General features: G+C 38.1%; 1 protein-coding gene across 3 annotated transcripts in view; it reads left to right on the top strand.

The window, feature by feature from the left end:
* Positions 1-16,686, top strand: part of FKBP5 (FKBP prolyl isomerase 5) — a 111,583-nt gene that overhangs the window by 20,157 nt on the left and 74,740 nt on the right. The window lies entirely within an intron of this gene.

The following is a 16,686-nucleotide window of genomic DNA, read 5'->3' as shown; positions in this document are numbered from 1 at the left end:
CAAAGTAGTTGAGTGACTTGCCCAAGCAGCATTCATATAGCTGCCCTTGTCAAATCAAGGTTCCCACTAAAGCAGACGGTTAAGAATCCATACTCCTTGGGGCTCAAGAGGGGGTTCTTGATTTTGGCTCAGGTCATGATCTCATCATTCATGAGACCAAACCTTCTTGGGATTGTGTTTCTCCCCCCCCTCTCAGCCCCTCCCCTGTTTGTGCTTGTGTTTTCCCTCTCAAATAAATAAACATAAAAAATAAATTAAAATCTTTTAAAAAAGGAATTCATGCTTTTTTTTTAAATAAGATTTTGTCTTTAAATAATCTCTATACCAACCTGGGGCTCAAATCCACAACTCTGAGATTAAGAGTCACACGCTCCACCAACTGAGCCAGCCAGGTGCCCCAAGAATCCATACTCTTTTTATTTTTTTTAAGTTTATTTATTTTCAGAGGGAGAGGGAGCAGGAGCAAGTGAGAGTGGAGGAGGGACAGAGAGAACACTCAACTGACTGAGCCACCCAGGCGCCCCTGAAAAATGCCATTAGTATTTTGATAGGGATTGTATTGAATCTGTGGATTGCTTTGGGTAGTATGGACATTTTAATAATATTAATTCTTCCAATCCATGGCATGGTATATCTCTTTTATTTATTTATGTTGTTTGTCTTTATTTTTTTTCAGCAATATTTTGCAGTTTTTAGAGTACAGATCTCTTACCTCTTTTGTTAAATTTATTTCTAGGTATATTATTTTTGTTGTAATCATTTTCTTAATTTCTTTTTCTGATAGTTTGTTAATTGTGTATAGAAATACAACCGATTTCTGCATGTTGATTTTGTATCTTGCAATTTTTACTGAATTCATTTATTATTTCTAATAGTTTTTTGGTGGAGTCTTCAAGGTTTTTTTTTTTATATAGCATCATGTCATCTGCAAATAGTGACAATTTAACTTCTTACCAATTTGGATGCTTTTTATTTCTTTTTTCTTTTCTGATTACTGTGGCTAAGACTTTCAGTACTGTGGTGAATAAAAGTGGTGAGAGTGGGCATCTGATCTTAGATGAAAAGCTCTCAGCTTTTCACTGTTGAGTATGATGTTAGCTGCGGGTTTGTCACGTATGGTCTTTATTATGTTGAGGTATATTTCTTCGGTATATTTCTTCTCTACCTACATGGTGGAGAGTTTCTATCATGAATGGAATTTTGTCAAATATTTTTCTTTAGTTTCTTAAGGACTTTTTAAAAGTTTATTTTGAGAGAGAAAGAGAGAGAACAGTGGAGGGGCAGAGAGGCAGGAAAAGAAAAATCCGAAGTGGGCTCTGTGCTGAGTGTGCAGCCTGATGCAGGTCTTGATCCCATGACCCAGGATCATGAACCTGAGCTGAAATCAAGAGTTGGACACTTAACTGACTGGGCCACCCAGGCGCCCCGTCAAATGCTTTTTCTGCCTCTCTTGAGACAATCTTGGATTTTATTCCTCATTTTGTTAACATAGTGTATCATGTTGATTGATTTGCATGTATTGAACCATCCTTGAATTACTAGATTAAATCCCACTTGATAGTGGTGAATAACCCTTTTAATATGTTTTTGAGTTCAGTTTGCTAATATTTTGTTGAGGGTCATTACATCAAGGGTGTTGTTCTGTAAATTTTTGGGGGGTAGGGTAATGTCTTTGGGTATCAGGGTGATTGCTGATCTCATAGAATGAATCTGAAAGCATTCCTTCCTCTTCTGTTTTTTTTTTGGTTTTGTTTTGGGTTTTTTGTTTGTATGTTTGTTTTTTGGGGGGAATAGTTTGAGAAGGCTAGATTTTTCAACCTATATATGTTTTGGTAGAATTCACTTGTGAAGCCATCTGGTTGTGGACTTTTGTTTGTGGAGAGTTTTTGATTACTGATTGAATTTTGTTCCTAAGAACTTATCTATACAAATTTTGTTTCTTCTTGATTCAGTCTTAGAAGACTGTTTTTAGGAATTTATCCATTTCTTCCAGGTTGTTCAATTTGTTGGCATATAAGTTTTTATTGTAGTGTCTTATAATCTTTTGTATCTTTATGGTCTCACTTCTGATTTTATTTATTTTGGTTCTCTCATTTTTTTTCTTGAAGAATCTGACTAAAGGTTTGTCAATTTTATCTTTTCAGTAAACCAGCTTAGTTTCATTGATCTTTCCTATTGTTTTTCTTTTAGTCTATGTTTCATTTATTTCCACTCTGATCTTTATTGTTTTTTTCCTTCTACTAATTTTAATCTTCATTCTCTTTCTAGTTCATTTTGGTGTAAGATTAGATTGTTTTTTGAGATTTTTTTTGTTTCTTAAGGGAGGCCTGTATCACTAATAAACTTCCCTCTAAGAACTGCTTTTGCTACATTCCAAAGATTTTGAACCATTGTGTTTACATTTTCATTTGTCTCCAGTTATTTTTTATTTTTCCTCCTTGATTTCAATTTGCTCATTGGTTGGTTGTAGCATGTTTTTTAGACTCCACATGTTTGTGTTTTTGCCAATTTTTTTCTTGTAATTGATTTCTAGTTTTATACTGTTGTGGTTGGAAAAGATGTTTAATATGATTTCAGTCTTCTTAAATTTATTGAAGCTTGTTTTGTGGCCTAACATGTGATCTATCCTGAAAATGTTCCATCTGTGCTTAAAAAGAATGTGTATTCTGCTGTTTTTGGATGGAATGTTCTGTATATATCTGTTAAGTCCATCTGGTCTAATGTGTTGTTTAAAGCCACTGTAATTGATTTTTTTGTCTGGATGATCTATCTATCCATTGATGTAAGTAGAGCGTTAATGTCTCTTACTGATACTGTATTCCTGACAATTTCTCCCTTAGTATCTGTTAATATTTGCTTTATATATTTAGGTGCTTCTATGTGGGGTGCATAGATATTTACAATTGTCATAGCTTCTGTTGGATCAATGCTTTTATCATTATGTAATGCTTTTCTTTGTGTCTTTTTACAGTTTTGGTTTAAAGTTTATTTGGTCTGATATAAGTATTGTTATCTCAATTTTTTTTTCACTTCCATCTACGTGGAATATCTTCACCTCTTCACTTTCAGTCTGTATGTTTTTTTAGGTCTGAAATGCGTCTCTTGTAGACAACATATGGGTGGATCTTGTTATCCATTCTGTCACCCTGTTTCTTTTGATTGGAGTGTTTAGTCCATTTACGTTTAAAGTTACTGATGGGTATGAGTTTATTGCCATTTTGTCCATTTTTTGGGGGGGGGTTGTAGTTCTCTGTTCATTTCTTCTTTTGCTCTCTTCCTTTGTGATTTGATGGCTTTCTTTTGTGTTATGTTTGGATTCCTTTCTCTTTATTTTTTGTGTATATATATATATATATATATATATTACAGGTGTTTGTGGTTACCATGAAGTTCATATGTAATAATCTATGTATAAGGCAGTATAGATTAAGTTGATGGTCACTTAAGTTTGAACATTCTTTCTTTCTTTCTTTACTTTTTTTTTTTTTTTTTTTTTTTTTTTTTTTTTTTTTTTTTTGAGAGAAGAGAGAGGCAGCACGAGCCGGGGAGGATCAGAGAGAGGGAGACACAGATTCCAAAGACAGGCTCTGGGCTCTGAGCTAGCTGTCAGCACAGAGCCCGATGCAGGGCTTGAACCCACAAAAATCATGACCTGAGCTGAAGCTGGACACTTAACCAGCTGAGCCACCCAGGTGCCCCTGAACACATTCTAAAAGCACTACATATTTAGTTCCCTGTCCATGTTTTTTGTTTGCGATGTTTTATTTCTACGTAATATTAAAAAAAATTTTTAATGATTATTTTTGAAGGAGATGGAGATAGAGCATGAGTGGGGAAGGGTCAGAGAGAGAGGGACACACAGAGTCTAAAGCAGGCTTTAGGCTCTGAGCTGTCAGCACAGAGCCTAACATGGGGCTCAAACTCATGAACTATGAGATCATGACCTGAGCTGAAATATGACGCTTCACTGACTGAGCCACTCAGACACCCCTACATTATATTTTTAAATAATTTTTTATAATTTTACGAATTTTGTCTTTTAATCCTCATACTATTGTCATAAGTGATAGATATACTACCTTTTATAGTATGTTTGCTTTTATCAGTAAATTTTTATCCTTTCATACTTTTAGTTATGTATGCCCTTTTCCTTTGCCACTTTAACATAAGGCTGGTTCAATGGTGGTAAATACCTTTAGCTTTTGTTGCCTAGGAAACTATTTCTCCTTCAATTCTGAATGATAACCTTGGTAGAGTATTTTGGCTTTAGGTTTTTTTCCTTTCAGCACTTTGAATATATCATGCCACTCCCTCTGGCCTGCAAGTTTTTTGTTGGGAAATCAGCTGACAGTCTTACGGAGTTTCCCTTGTATGTAACTGTTTGCTTTTCTCCTGCTACGTTTAAGATTTTCTTTAAGTTTTGCCATTTTAATTTTTATATGTCTTGGTGTGGATCTCCTTGGGTTCATTTTGTTTGAGGTTCTCTTTTATTCCTAGACTTTGATGTCTGTTTCTTTTCTCAGTTTAGGGAAGTTTTTAGCTGTTCTGTCTTCAAGTAAGTTTTCTACCCCTTTGTTGAACCTGTATCATGTGAATGCTAATATGCTTGACATAGTCCCAGGGTTCCCTTAACTTATTCTCATTTAAAAAAAATTCTTTTTCCTTTTTGCTGTTCAACTTGGTTGGTTTCCACTTTCGTATCTCCTAGAGCTCTGATCTGTTCTTCTGCATCTTCTAATTTGTTGATTCTCTCTAGTGTATTTTTTATTTCAGTGTTGTATTCTATTCTATAGCTCTGAATGGTTCCTTTTATTTTTTTATTTTGTTGTTGAAGTTGTCATTGAGTTCATTCTCTCAAGTTCAGTGAGTCTCTTTACGATCAATACTTTGAGCTCTTTATCAGCAGATTGCTTCTGTTTCATTTAATTTTTCTGGGGTTTTATCTGTTCTTTTGTTTTGAACGTATTTCTCTGTCTCTTCATTTTGTCTGAATCTGTGTTTATTTTTGTGTATTAAGTAGGTCAGCCATGTCTCCGGGTCTGAAAGTAAATGGCCTTATGTAGAAGATATCCTGTGTCCTGTGGTGTCCATTAGTGCTACTGCCTCCCCCGCCCCCCCATCACCATAACCAGTTGTTCCAAAGGTGTCGCCTGTGTTAGTAGCGTGTGCTCACCTATTGTGGCTGGGCTGTGACTGCTGTGGGCATGCCAGCGGACAGAGCGGGCCCTCAGTCTGGCTGTCAGCAGTGGTGGGCTGCAGTCTCTGGAGGGGCACTGGTTGACAGAGAGTACCCCCTGCATGGCTATAGCTGTAGTTTGAGGGGATTGCTGGTGGGTGGGGCCAGTCCTCAGCCCTGCTGTCTGCAATGACTGGCTTCTACCTCTGGGTACACTGGTGGGCAGGGCTTTTATTCCCACAACTAGTTGAGAGACCCTGCTAAGCTAGTATGGACATGCTGGTGCATGGGCCTAGCTTCCTCCCTCTTCAGAAGTCTGGAGGGGTGCCTGGCAGAGTGCCTCCCTGCATAGGGCTGCCCAGGTATGGCAGGGCAGTAGTTGCTCTGTGGGAATGTTGGTCCTGAGGGAGACTGTCCTCTAGGTGTGGTGCGGTGGGATCCACTTTGGAGGGCTGCCTGCCAGGTGGGGCAGGTCTACAGGGGAATGGCAGGGCTGGGCTGGCATGCTTGCAAGGTAGGTAGAGAGTGTCAGAACTAGCTCCCACAAGTGTCTGACCAGCTGGGCTGAAGGAGGGCAAGAAAAGTGGTACCCTCCAGATTTCTGTTTTCCAGGAAAGTTCCTGCAGATTCCTGCCCTCTCCAGCACACATTCTAACATTAATCAGTAAATCTCCTTTACTTCAAAATCAGGTGCTAGGTACTTTCCAAACTCTCCTTCTGTGCTGGTTCTTGGACTAAGGGATAGTAGTGCCATGGCCCTATAATAGTGGAGTCTCGGTTTCCCTTGACCTGTGGCGCTCCAAAGAAGTAAGACTCCCTGACTTTCAGACCCAGATGTTATGGGGGCTCATCTCTCCCGTGCAGGTGCCAGGGTGGGGGGGCACCCGTTGTGGGGCTTGATCCCCTGGCTCCTTCATGCCTGTGATATCCCTCCTGCTGTGGGTTGCAGCCCTGGGGGTTTGGCTCACCAGCTGTGTCTCTGCCACTCCTCTCCTTGATGTGGTCTCCTGTTTTTGCTGTTGATGATCTTGTCTGCCAGTCTTCAGGTCATTTTCAGAGTGAGTTTTATCACATGGGATTGTTACCTGGGTGTGTCCATGATGGGAGGGGAGCTCAGCATCTTCCTAGGAGATAAAGTATTCTAGATATCAATCCATTATCAGATAAGTGATTGGCAAAATTTTCATCCCATCCTGTGTGATGTCTTTTTGCTTTCTTCATAGTGTTCTTTGAAGCACAGAAGTTTTTAATTTTCATGAAGTCTCCTCTATTAGTTTTTTTTGTTGCTTGTGCTTTCAGTTTCATGTAAGACACCATTGCCTAACCCACAGTCAATGAAGGTTTACAAACCCCATGCTTTCTTCTAGAAGGCAGATAGTTTTACCTCTTACATTGCTGTCATTGATTCATTTTGAGTTACTTCATATAGTGCGACGTAGGGGCCAAACTCTGTCGCCTTTGGCTTGTAGAGACCCAGTGGTCCCGGCACCAGTTGTTGAAGACTGTTATCTCCTCACTGACTTGTCACAGCAACTGTCTTGAAATATCAGTTGAACATAAATGTAGGAGTTGGTTTCTCAGCTCTCAATCCGATCCCAGAGATCGGTGCCGGTCCTTATTTCTGCTACCTCCTTGTCTTGATGTTGAAGCTCCGTAGTTAAGTTTTGGAACCGTGAAGTGTGAGTTTTCTCAGCTTTGTTCGGCTGTTTCGGCTGTTTTACTCAGTTTTGTTTTTTTTTTTAACTGTGAACCTACAACTGCTCAAAAAAATAATGTCTGCTTAAAAAAAAAGTACCCTTATATTGTAATGTTGGGATTATGGTGATTTCTTTCCCTTTTCTTTATTTGTCAAACTTTCTGTTATATATAACTGTATTAACTTTTATCATTTTAACTCAGTTTTTGGTTAATAGGATAACTTTTTAACTCAAGAGGCAACTCTTGGTTCTGTAGATAAAAACCCAAGTTATTTAACTTTCCAGGAAGAGTATGAGAAGGTGAAGAGTGGGGTTGTAAGGTTATGGTTAGAATGAGCCAGTCTCAGATTTAATATTCAGCTTCTTTTTTAATTAATTAATTTTTGAGAGAGAAAGAGAGAGACAGTGCACAAACCAGGGAGTGACAGAGGGAGAAGGAGAGGAAAAGGGAGAGGGAGAGAATCCCAAGCAGGCTCCGCATTGTGTTCAAACTCACAAACTATGAGATGGTGACCTGAGCTGAAATCAAGAGTCAGATGCTTAATTGACTGAGCCACTAAGGTGCCCCCAATATTCAGCTTCTTGATTAATTCTCCTTTCTCGTTCCAATTTGCTTTCTTCAGTGTCTTCTCTGCTTTCTCACTCTCCATTAAAAGCCCTTCCTTGTACCTCCGCTTAGGACTTTACTCAGAACTTTTTGATGAAATTTTGTGGAATCTGGTTCATTTGTATAAGTGACATTGATAACTGGAATGAGTGACAGCTGAGTAGCATGAAGGCAAGGCACCCAATAATGCAGTCTGAGCCACAGATGCCACTTTGGTGGAAAATAAGGGGGCGGGAGGTCATCCGAGCAGCACTCTTTATTGTCCTCTCCGCCTTTTGTGTTCTGTTAATTTCTTTCCATCTATGTATGTTGTTTTCGTATGACACCATCTGCTTTTTAAGGGCAGATATCTGCAAGTGGTGCTAGAGCTGGTTAGAAGTTTAAATAGACACACAGTGGGGCGCCTGACTGGCCCAGCCAGTTAGGTGTCCGGCTTTGGCTCAGGTCGTGATCTTGCTATTCGTGGGTTTGAGCCTGGAGCTTGTTTCAGATTTTGTGTCTCCCTCTCTCTTTGCCCCTCCCCCACTCATGTTCAGTCTCTTTCTCTCTCTCAAAAATAAATGAACATTAAAAAAGTTTTTTTAAAAAGGTAAAATAGACACACGGAGAAGCAAACCATATGACTTGGTGACAGACTGCTATTTATATGTTGTTTCTAAGTCCTTCTGCAGCATCTGTGTGTTCTATTAAATTGGGAGTTTTCTTTCCAGTTTAAGCAATATTAAAATCTCAGTATATTGAAATGTTATAGATTTGCATATTTTCTGTTTGAGGTTTATTTTAAAAGAAAAGTTTAATCCAATGTCAATCACAAGCCAACTTATGTAGCATTATGACTTTCAAGTATTAAGGTGATTTTCACCGTGTATTTTTCAGTTGAATTAATCAAAAGAAAGGGATTTTTCTTTTAATTTATATTTCTTTTTAAATGTTTGTTTATTTTGAGAGAGAGCGCAAGCAGAGAAGGGGCAGAGAGAGGGAGACAGAGAATCCCAAGCAAGCGCACACTGTTAGCTCAAAGCCCATGCAGGGCTTGAACCCATGAACCATGAGAACATGACCTGAGTAGAAACCAAGAGTCAGACACTTAATCACCCCAGCCACTTAGGTATCCCCTAATTTAGATTTTTTTAAAATTGTGGTATATTAATGGCCTTTAGAAATGTGAAGTTAACTTTTTTCATTCTTGGAAGGTTTAAAATGATCATATCCTAATAGATTAAAGGAAAACAAAAGATTGCAATTATCCAGATTTCCAGAAATTTTCACAGATTTGACTGATAAAGTACCTGACATTTTTGGAGGTAGATTCATTTATCAGTTAAAGGCTTTTTTTTTTTTTTTTTTTTAGTTTACATAAAAAGTAGGCAGAGAGAGAGAGAGAATCCCAAGCAGGCTCTGCACTGCTAGCACAGAGCCTAATGTGGGGCTCTGTCCCATGAACCATAAAATCATGACCTGAGCTGAAACCAAGAGCTGGACAGTTAGCTGACTGAGCCACCCAGGCACCCTTCAGTTAGTTACAGGCTTTGACTTTTTTAATGCCATAGAAAAGCTATGCTTTTCAGATTTCAGACTCAAAATTAGTTTTAAACAGTGTTTGTTTTATCACTTTTTTTCCCACTTGAAATTCCATAATACTTGTGGTTTTTTGTTGTTATGTTTTTTGTTTTTTAAACTGTGTATCTCCCTTCTTCTGGCTTGAAAATGTACTCACAGTCTTGTGCTTTTGGCCAAGATGGATTAACAGAGATTGATTTACTCTCTTGGCTATAATCACATAAGAAACAAAAACCCCAGAAAAAAATAAACGAAGTTTCATACACTGGACAACAGACAGCACAAAACAGTGATCACCAAGAAACCAGAAACAGATGAGCCCTACAGTTATCTAGCTTACTACCTGGAGAGAGTTTCCAGGCCACAATGTGAGGAGATTGGTGGGAGGTGTGGGGGTCTCAGGCAGAGCCCAGCAAACTCCTCGAGTTGAGGAGATAGCTGTAGGCCAGGGAGGTCAAGGTGGCTACATTTTGGAAAGGAAAGAGCTGCATCAAGAGAGAACTCCCTCCCTAGGTCTGCAGAATCCCCCTTAAGGCTTCAGATGAATACTGATCAGTTTGTGTGTTTTATGGAAGCTATCCAAAGCCAAGAAAGGACCACCCAAAATGATTAGAAGGAATAATCTCTGATTCTTTCTTAGTTTGTGTTCCCACCGGCCAGAGAAGAAAATATAAGTCACAGGATATTGGGTAGAATACTCAGAAAGGTATTGCCTCTGCAGTAGGGCAAATGTGGCCCTAAACTAAAGACTCTGGTCCTTTCTAACAAAGTTTAAAAAAATCCTCAGCAGGATGAAGCTATTTCCAAGTAGTTTAACTGTACCTCAGAACAAAGAACAAAGCTTAATACTTATAAGTATACAAAAATATCTAGCACTCACCAAGGCAAAATTTACATTTGGCTTCCAGTAGAAAATATCAGACTTGGAATGAAGCAGAAAAGACAGCCCCTGAGAAGGAAAATCCGTAAGTAGAAATAGAGACACTGATGATAGAGTTAGTGGAGAAAGACATTAAAACACTTATTATGACTATATTCCATATGGTCAAGGCAGTATAGGAAAGATTGAGAATGTTAAATACAGATGTCTAATATATTTAAATATTTTATTTAAATTTTTAAATGTTTATTTATTTTTGAGAGAGAGAGAAAGAGACAGTATGAGCAGAGGAGGGGCAGAGAGAAGGAGACACAGAATTCAAAGCAGGCTCCAGGCTCTGAACTGTCAGCACAGAGCCCAATGCTGGGCTTGAACTCATGAACCAGGAGATCATGACCTGAGCTTAAGTCGGTTACTTAACCGACTGAGCCACCCAGGCACTCCTGTAATATATTTTAAATACCTAAATTAAACATCTAGTTACGAAAACTACAATGTGTGAGATGAAAAATACATTTCATGGGATTTACAGCAGATTAATAGAGGAGAAAAGATTAGTAAACTTGAAGCCTTACCAATACAGATTATCCAAAATAAAAGGAAATAAAGATAGAAAAAACGAATAGAGTATCTGTGAGCTATGAGATAGCTTCAGGTAGTTTAATATACATGTAATTGTAGGCTTAAGGAGAAGAGGGGGGACAGAAAAAAAATTTGATGAAACAATGGCCAAAACTTTCCAGATTTGGTAAAAAGTAGAAGTTCAGAGATTCAAGAAAAGAGGAAAAAAAGAACAAAGCAGATGTGACAAATAGAAAACAAATAGCAAGATGTTAAATTTAACCAATCTATGTTCGTTATCACATTAACTATAAATGACCTAAACAACTCATTCAAACTACAGGGTTTAGTAGATTGGGTGAAAAAGCAAGACTCAACTGTATGCTGCCTACAAGAAACCTATTCATATTAAGATGCAAACAGGCTAAAAGTAAAAGGTTGAAAAAGGATATTCCATGCTAATACTAGTCCAGAAAGTTGGATGGAATAACTATATTAATTTCAGGCAAACTAGATTAAAAATTTTTAATGCTTATTTACATTTTTCTATAATTTATAATTCAATTTAGCATATGGTGCAAAAATGATTTTAGGAGTAGATTCCTTAAACCTCTTACTCGTTTAGCCTATCCCCCCTCTCACAATCCCTCCAGCAACCCTCTGTTTGTTCCCCATATTTGAGTCTCTTATGTTTTGTCCCTCTCCCTGTTTTTATATTATTTTTGCTTCCCTTCCCTATGTTCATGTGTTTTATATCTTAAAGTCCTCATATGAGTGAAGTCATGTGATATTTGTCTTTCTCTGGCTAATTTTGCTTAGCATAATACCCTCTAGTTCCATCCATGTAGTTGGAAATGGCAAGATTTCATTCTTTTTGATTGCCAAGTAATGTGTGTGTGTGTGTGTGTGTGTGTGTGTGTGTGTGTGTTCCACACACCACATCTTCTTTATCCATTCATCCATTGATGGACATTTGGTCTCTTTCCCTACTTCAGCTATTGTTGATAGTGCTGCTATAAATATTGAGGTGGATGTGTTCTTTCGACACAGCACAACTGTATCCCTTGGATAAGTACCTAGTAGTGCAATTGCTGGGTCATACGGCAGTTCTATTTGTAATGTTTTGAGGAACCTCCATACTGTTAGACAGAATGGCTGCACCAGTTTGCATTCCCACCAGCAGTGCAAAAGAGATCCTCTTCTCTCTGCATCTCGCCAACATCTGTTGTTGCTTGAGTTGTTAATGTTAGCCATTCTGACAGGTGTGAGGTGGTATCTCATTGTGGTTTTGATTTGTATTTCCCTGATGATGAGTGATATTGAGCATTTTTTTCATGTGTCTGTTTGCCATCTAGATGTCCTCTTTGGAGAAGTGTCTCTTCATGTGTTTTGCCCATTTCTTCACTGGATTATTTGTTTTTTGAATGTTGAGTTTGATTAGTTCTCTATAGATTTTGGATACTAACCGTTTATCTGATATGTCATCTACAAATACCTTCTCCTATTCCATCAGTTGTCTTTTAGTATGCTGATTGTTTCCTTCATTGTGCAGAAGCTTTTTATCTTGATGAGGTCCTGATAGTTCATTTTTGCTTTGGTTTCCCTTGCCTCTAGAGACGTGTTGAGTCAGAAGTTGCTGCAGCCAAGATTAAAGAGGTTTTTGCCTGCTTTCTCCTCTAGGATTTTGATGGCTTTCTGTCTTATGTTTAGGTCTTTCATCCATTTGAGTTTATTTTTGTATAAGAAAGTGGTCCAGGTTTGTATTTTGACATGTTGCTCTCCAGTTTTCCCAGCACCATTTGCTAAACAGACTGTCTTTATTCCATTGGATATTCTTTCCTGCTTTGTCAAAGATTATTTGGCCATATGTTTGTGGGTCCATTTGTGGGTTCTCTATTCTGTTCCATTGATCTGAGCGTCTGTTTTTGTGCCAGTACCATACTGTCTTGATTACAGCTTTATAGTACATCTTGAAGTCTGGGATTGTGATGCCTCTAGGAGGCTTCGGTTTTCTTTTTCAAGATTGCTTTGGTTATTCAGGATCTTTTCTTGTTCCATACATATTTTAGGATTGTTTGTACTAGCTCTGTGAAGAATGCTGGTGTTATTTTGATAGGGATTGCATTGAATATGTAGATTGCTTTGGGTAGTACTGACATTTTAACAATATTTGTTCTTCCTATCCAGGAGCATGGAATATTTTTCCATTTTTTGTGTGTCGTCTTCAATTTCTTTCATAAACTGTCTATAGTTTTCAGTGTATAGATTTTTCACCTCTTTGATTAGATTTATTCCTAGTTGGTTTTTTTTTTATGGGTTTTGGTGCAATTGTAAATGGAATCGATTCCTTGATTTCTCTTTCTGTTGCTTCATTATTGGTGTTTAGGAATGCAACTGATTTCTGTGTGTTGATTTTATATCCTGCCACTTTGCTGAATTCATGGATGAGTTCTGGCAGTTTTTTAGTGGAATCTTTTGGGTTTTCCATATAGAGTATTATGTCATCTGCAAAGAGTGAACGTTTGACCTCTTCCTGGCCTATTTGGATACCTTTTATTTCCTTGGGTTGTCCAATTGCTCAGGCTAAGATTTCCAGTACTATGTTGAATAACAGTGATGAGTGTGGACACCTCTGTCTTGTTCCTGACCTTAGGGGGAAAGCTCTCAGTTTTTCCTCATTGAGGATGATATTAGTGGTGGGTCTTTCATATATGGCTTTTCTGATCTCAAGGTATGATCCTTCTATCCCTACTTTCTTGAGGGTTTTTATCAAGAAAAGATGCTGTATTTTGTCAAATGCTTTCTCTGCATCTATTGAGAGGATCATGTGGTTCTTGTTTTCTTTTATTGATGTGATGTATCACATTTATTGTTTTGTGGAGATTGAACCAGCCATGCATCCCAGGTATAAATCCCACTTGGTCATGGTGATTAATTTTTTTAATGTATTGTTGGATACGATTGATTGGAATCTTGGTGAGATTTTTGTGTCTGTGTTCATCAGGGAAATTGGTCTGTAGTTTTCCATTTCAGTGGGGTCTTTGTCTGGTTTTGGAATCAGAGTAATGCTGGCTTCATAGAAAGAGTTTGGAAGTTTTCCTTCCATTTCTATTTTTGGAACAGCTTCAAGAGAATAGGTGTTAACTTTTCTTTAAGTGTTTGGAGAATCCCCCTGGTAATGTTTGTTTATTTTGAGAGGGAGAGACAGAGTGTGAGTGGGGGCAGGTCAGAGAGTGGGAGACACAAAATCTGAAGTAGGCTCCAGCCTCTGTGCTGTCATCAGAGAGCCCGATGCAGGGCTCAAACTCACGAACTGTGAGATCATGACTTGAGCCGAAGTTGGATTCTCAATTAACTGAGCCATCCAGGTGCCCCTCAGACAAAGTAGATTTTAGAGCAGAGATATTGCCAGGAATAAAGAAGGTCATTTCATAGTGATAAAGTGGTCAGTTCAAAAAGAATGAATAATCCTAAATATTTTTATACCTAATAAGCTTCAAAATATATGAATTAGAACTGATAGAACTGAAAGGAGAAAGAAATCTACAATTTTAGTTGGGCTTTTCAGTAACTTACCTCTCAAATGATAGAACAAGAAGGCAAAATATCAGTAATGAGTTAGAAGATTTAAACATTATCAGCCAATTGACCTAATTGACATTTATTTGACATCTCTCCAGTACAGCAGAATACATATTTTGCTCAATTACACATACAACTTTTACCAGTATAGACCACATTTTTGTCCCCAAAAGTGTCAATAAATTTAAAATTACATTATTAAAAAATAAGTCATGTGACCAGAAAGAAATTAAATTTGAAATTGATAACAGAACCCTGTCTTTTCCAAATGCCTATATATTTAGAAACTAATCAAGAAACTCATGGGTCAAAGGGGAAAAAAAAATCAAAGGTGAATTTATAAAGTATTTTGTATTGAATGGAAATGAAAACAGTGTATCAAAATATGTGGGAAGTAGCTAATGCAAGTGCTAGGAGGGGAATCTTACATGCCTGTGTTAGAGGAGTGGGGTTGCAAATTAGTGTCTTGAGCTTCCACCGTAAGACACTAGAAAAAGAAGAGAAAAGTAAACCTAAAGTAAGTAGAAGAAACGAGTTAATGGTAAGTGCCAAAACCAGTGATATAGAAAACAGTGAGACAGTAGAGAAAGTCAGTGAAATCAAAAGCTGGCTCTTTGAGAAGACCAGTAAAATGGGTAAATCTCTAGCTTGATAGATCAGGAAAAAGGGAAGACAGAAGTCACCAATGTCTGGAACAAAAGAGTTGGCAAACCTGTGGATCCTATAGTTGTTAAAAGGATAAATAAAACAATGACATTAATTTTTTTATGCCAGTATATTAGACAATTAGATGAAATGAGCAAATTTCTTGAAAGAGACAAAATATCAAAGCTTACTTAAGAAGAAACAGACAACCTGAATAATCCCTTATATATTAAAGGCATTAAATTCCCCCAAATAAAACTCTGGGCCCAGATGTATTCTCTGATGAATTCTACCAAACATTGTAAGAAGAAATAATACCAGTTTTAAACAAATTCTCCATAAAATTGATAAAGAAAGGAGACTACTTAGTTCATTCTGTGATACTGGTATTACCCTGATACTAAAACCAGACAGGGGTGGGTGCCCTGGCTGGCTCACTTGGTAGAGCTTGTGACTCTTGATCTTGGGGTTACACATTCAAGCCCCACATTGGGTGTAGAGATTGCTTTAAAAATTAAATGACATAAATAATAAATCCATCCATCCAAATACATTGCAAGAAAAAAATTATAGACTGATAATCTCTTATGATCCCAATTGTAAAATTCTTAACCAAATTTTAGCAAATTGACTCTAACAACATATAAGATAGACAAAGCACCATGACCAAATGGGATTTGTCCCAGGAATGCAAACAGTAATCCCTCATTATCTGTGGTTTCACTTCCCATGATTTCAGTTACCTGTGGTCAACTGTGGTTGGGAAACAGGATTCTCATGATGTATCCTGAGAAGGTCAGTAGTAGCTTAACACTAGATCACAATGCCTATTATCACCTCCCTTCCTCTCATTGTGTAAGCATTTTATCATATCACATCTTCACAAGAAGAAAAGCAAATACAGTTCAATTAAGATATTGGGGGGGAGGTGCCTGGGTGGGTCAGTCAGTTAAGCATCTAACTTCAGCTCAGGTCATGATCTCTTATTCCGTGAGTTTGAGCCCCACGTCAAGTTCTGTGCTGATAGCTCAGAATCTCGAGCCTGCTTTAGATCTGTGTCTCCCCCTCTCTCTGCCCCTCCCCCCTCAAGCTTTGTCTCTCTCTCTCTCTCAAAAATAAATAAACACTAAAAAAAGATATTTTGGGAGACAGAACATATTCATGTAACTTTTTTTAGAGAGAGAGAGAGACAGAAGGAGAGCATGAGCAGGGGAGGGGCAGAGAGTGAGGGAGTGAGAGGATCCCAAGCAGCCTCCACATGGTCAGTACAGAGCCTGACATGGGGCTCGAACTGATGAAACTGTGATCATTACCTGAACTGAAATCAGAAGTTGGACGCTTAAATGACTGAGCCACCCAGGCGCTCCTCACATAACTTTTATTACAGTATGTTATAATCGTTCTATTTTGTTATTAGTTATTGTTAATCTCTTACTGTGCCTAATTTATAAATTAACCTTTATTATAGGTATGTATAGGAAAAAACATCATATATATAGGGTTTGGTACTATCTGTAGTTTCAGGCATCCACTGGGGTCTTGGGATATATTTCCTATAGATAGGGCAGGTGGTGGGCAGAGACTATGTAACAAAGTAAAAAAGAAAACCCATATGATCACCTCTGTAGACACAGAAAGGCATTTAACAAAATCCAACATGTAGTGATGATAAAAACTCTCAACAAACTAGGGAAAAAAGGAAACTTCCACAGTTTGATAAAGAGCATCTATGAAAAACCAGTATCTGAAATGATACTTTTTTTTTTAGTGTTTTTTATTTATTTTTTTTTTTTGAGAGACAGAGACAGCGCAAGCAGGGGAGGGTCAGAGAGAGAGGGAGACACAGAATCTGAAGCAGGCTCCAGGCTCTGAGCTAGTTGTCAGCACAGAGCCTGATGTGGGGCTCAAAGCCACGAACCGCGAGATCATGACCTGAGCTGAAGCCGGACACCCCTGAAATGATACTTAAGGCTGCAAG

Source organism: Suricata suricatta, chromosome 7 (assembly GCF_006229205.1).
Source record: "Suricata suricatta isolate VVHF042 chromosome 7, meerkat_22Aug2017_6uvM2_HiC, whole genome shotgun sequence".
Lineage (NCBI taxonomy): Eukaryota > Metazoa > Chordata > Mammalia > Carnivora > Herpestidae > Suricata > Suricata suricatta.
The sequence above is the reverse complement of the archived record's forward strand: the minus strand, read 5'-3'. Positions and strand labels throughout refer to the sequence as shown.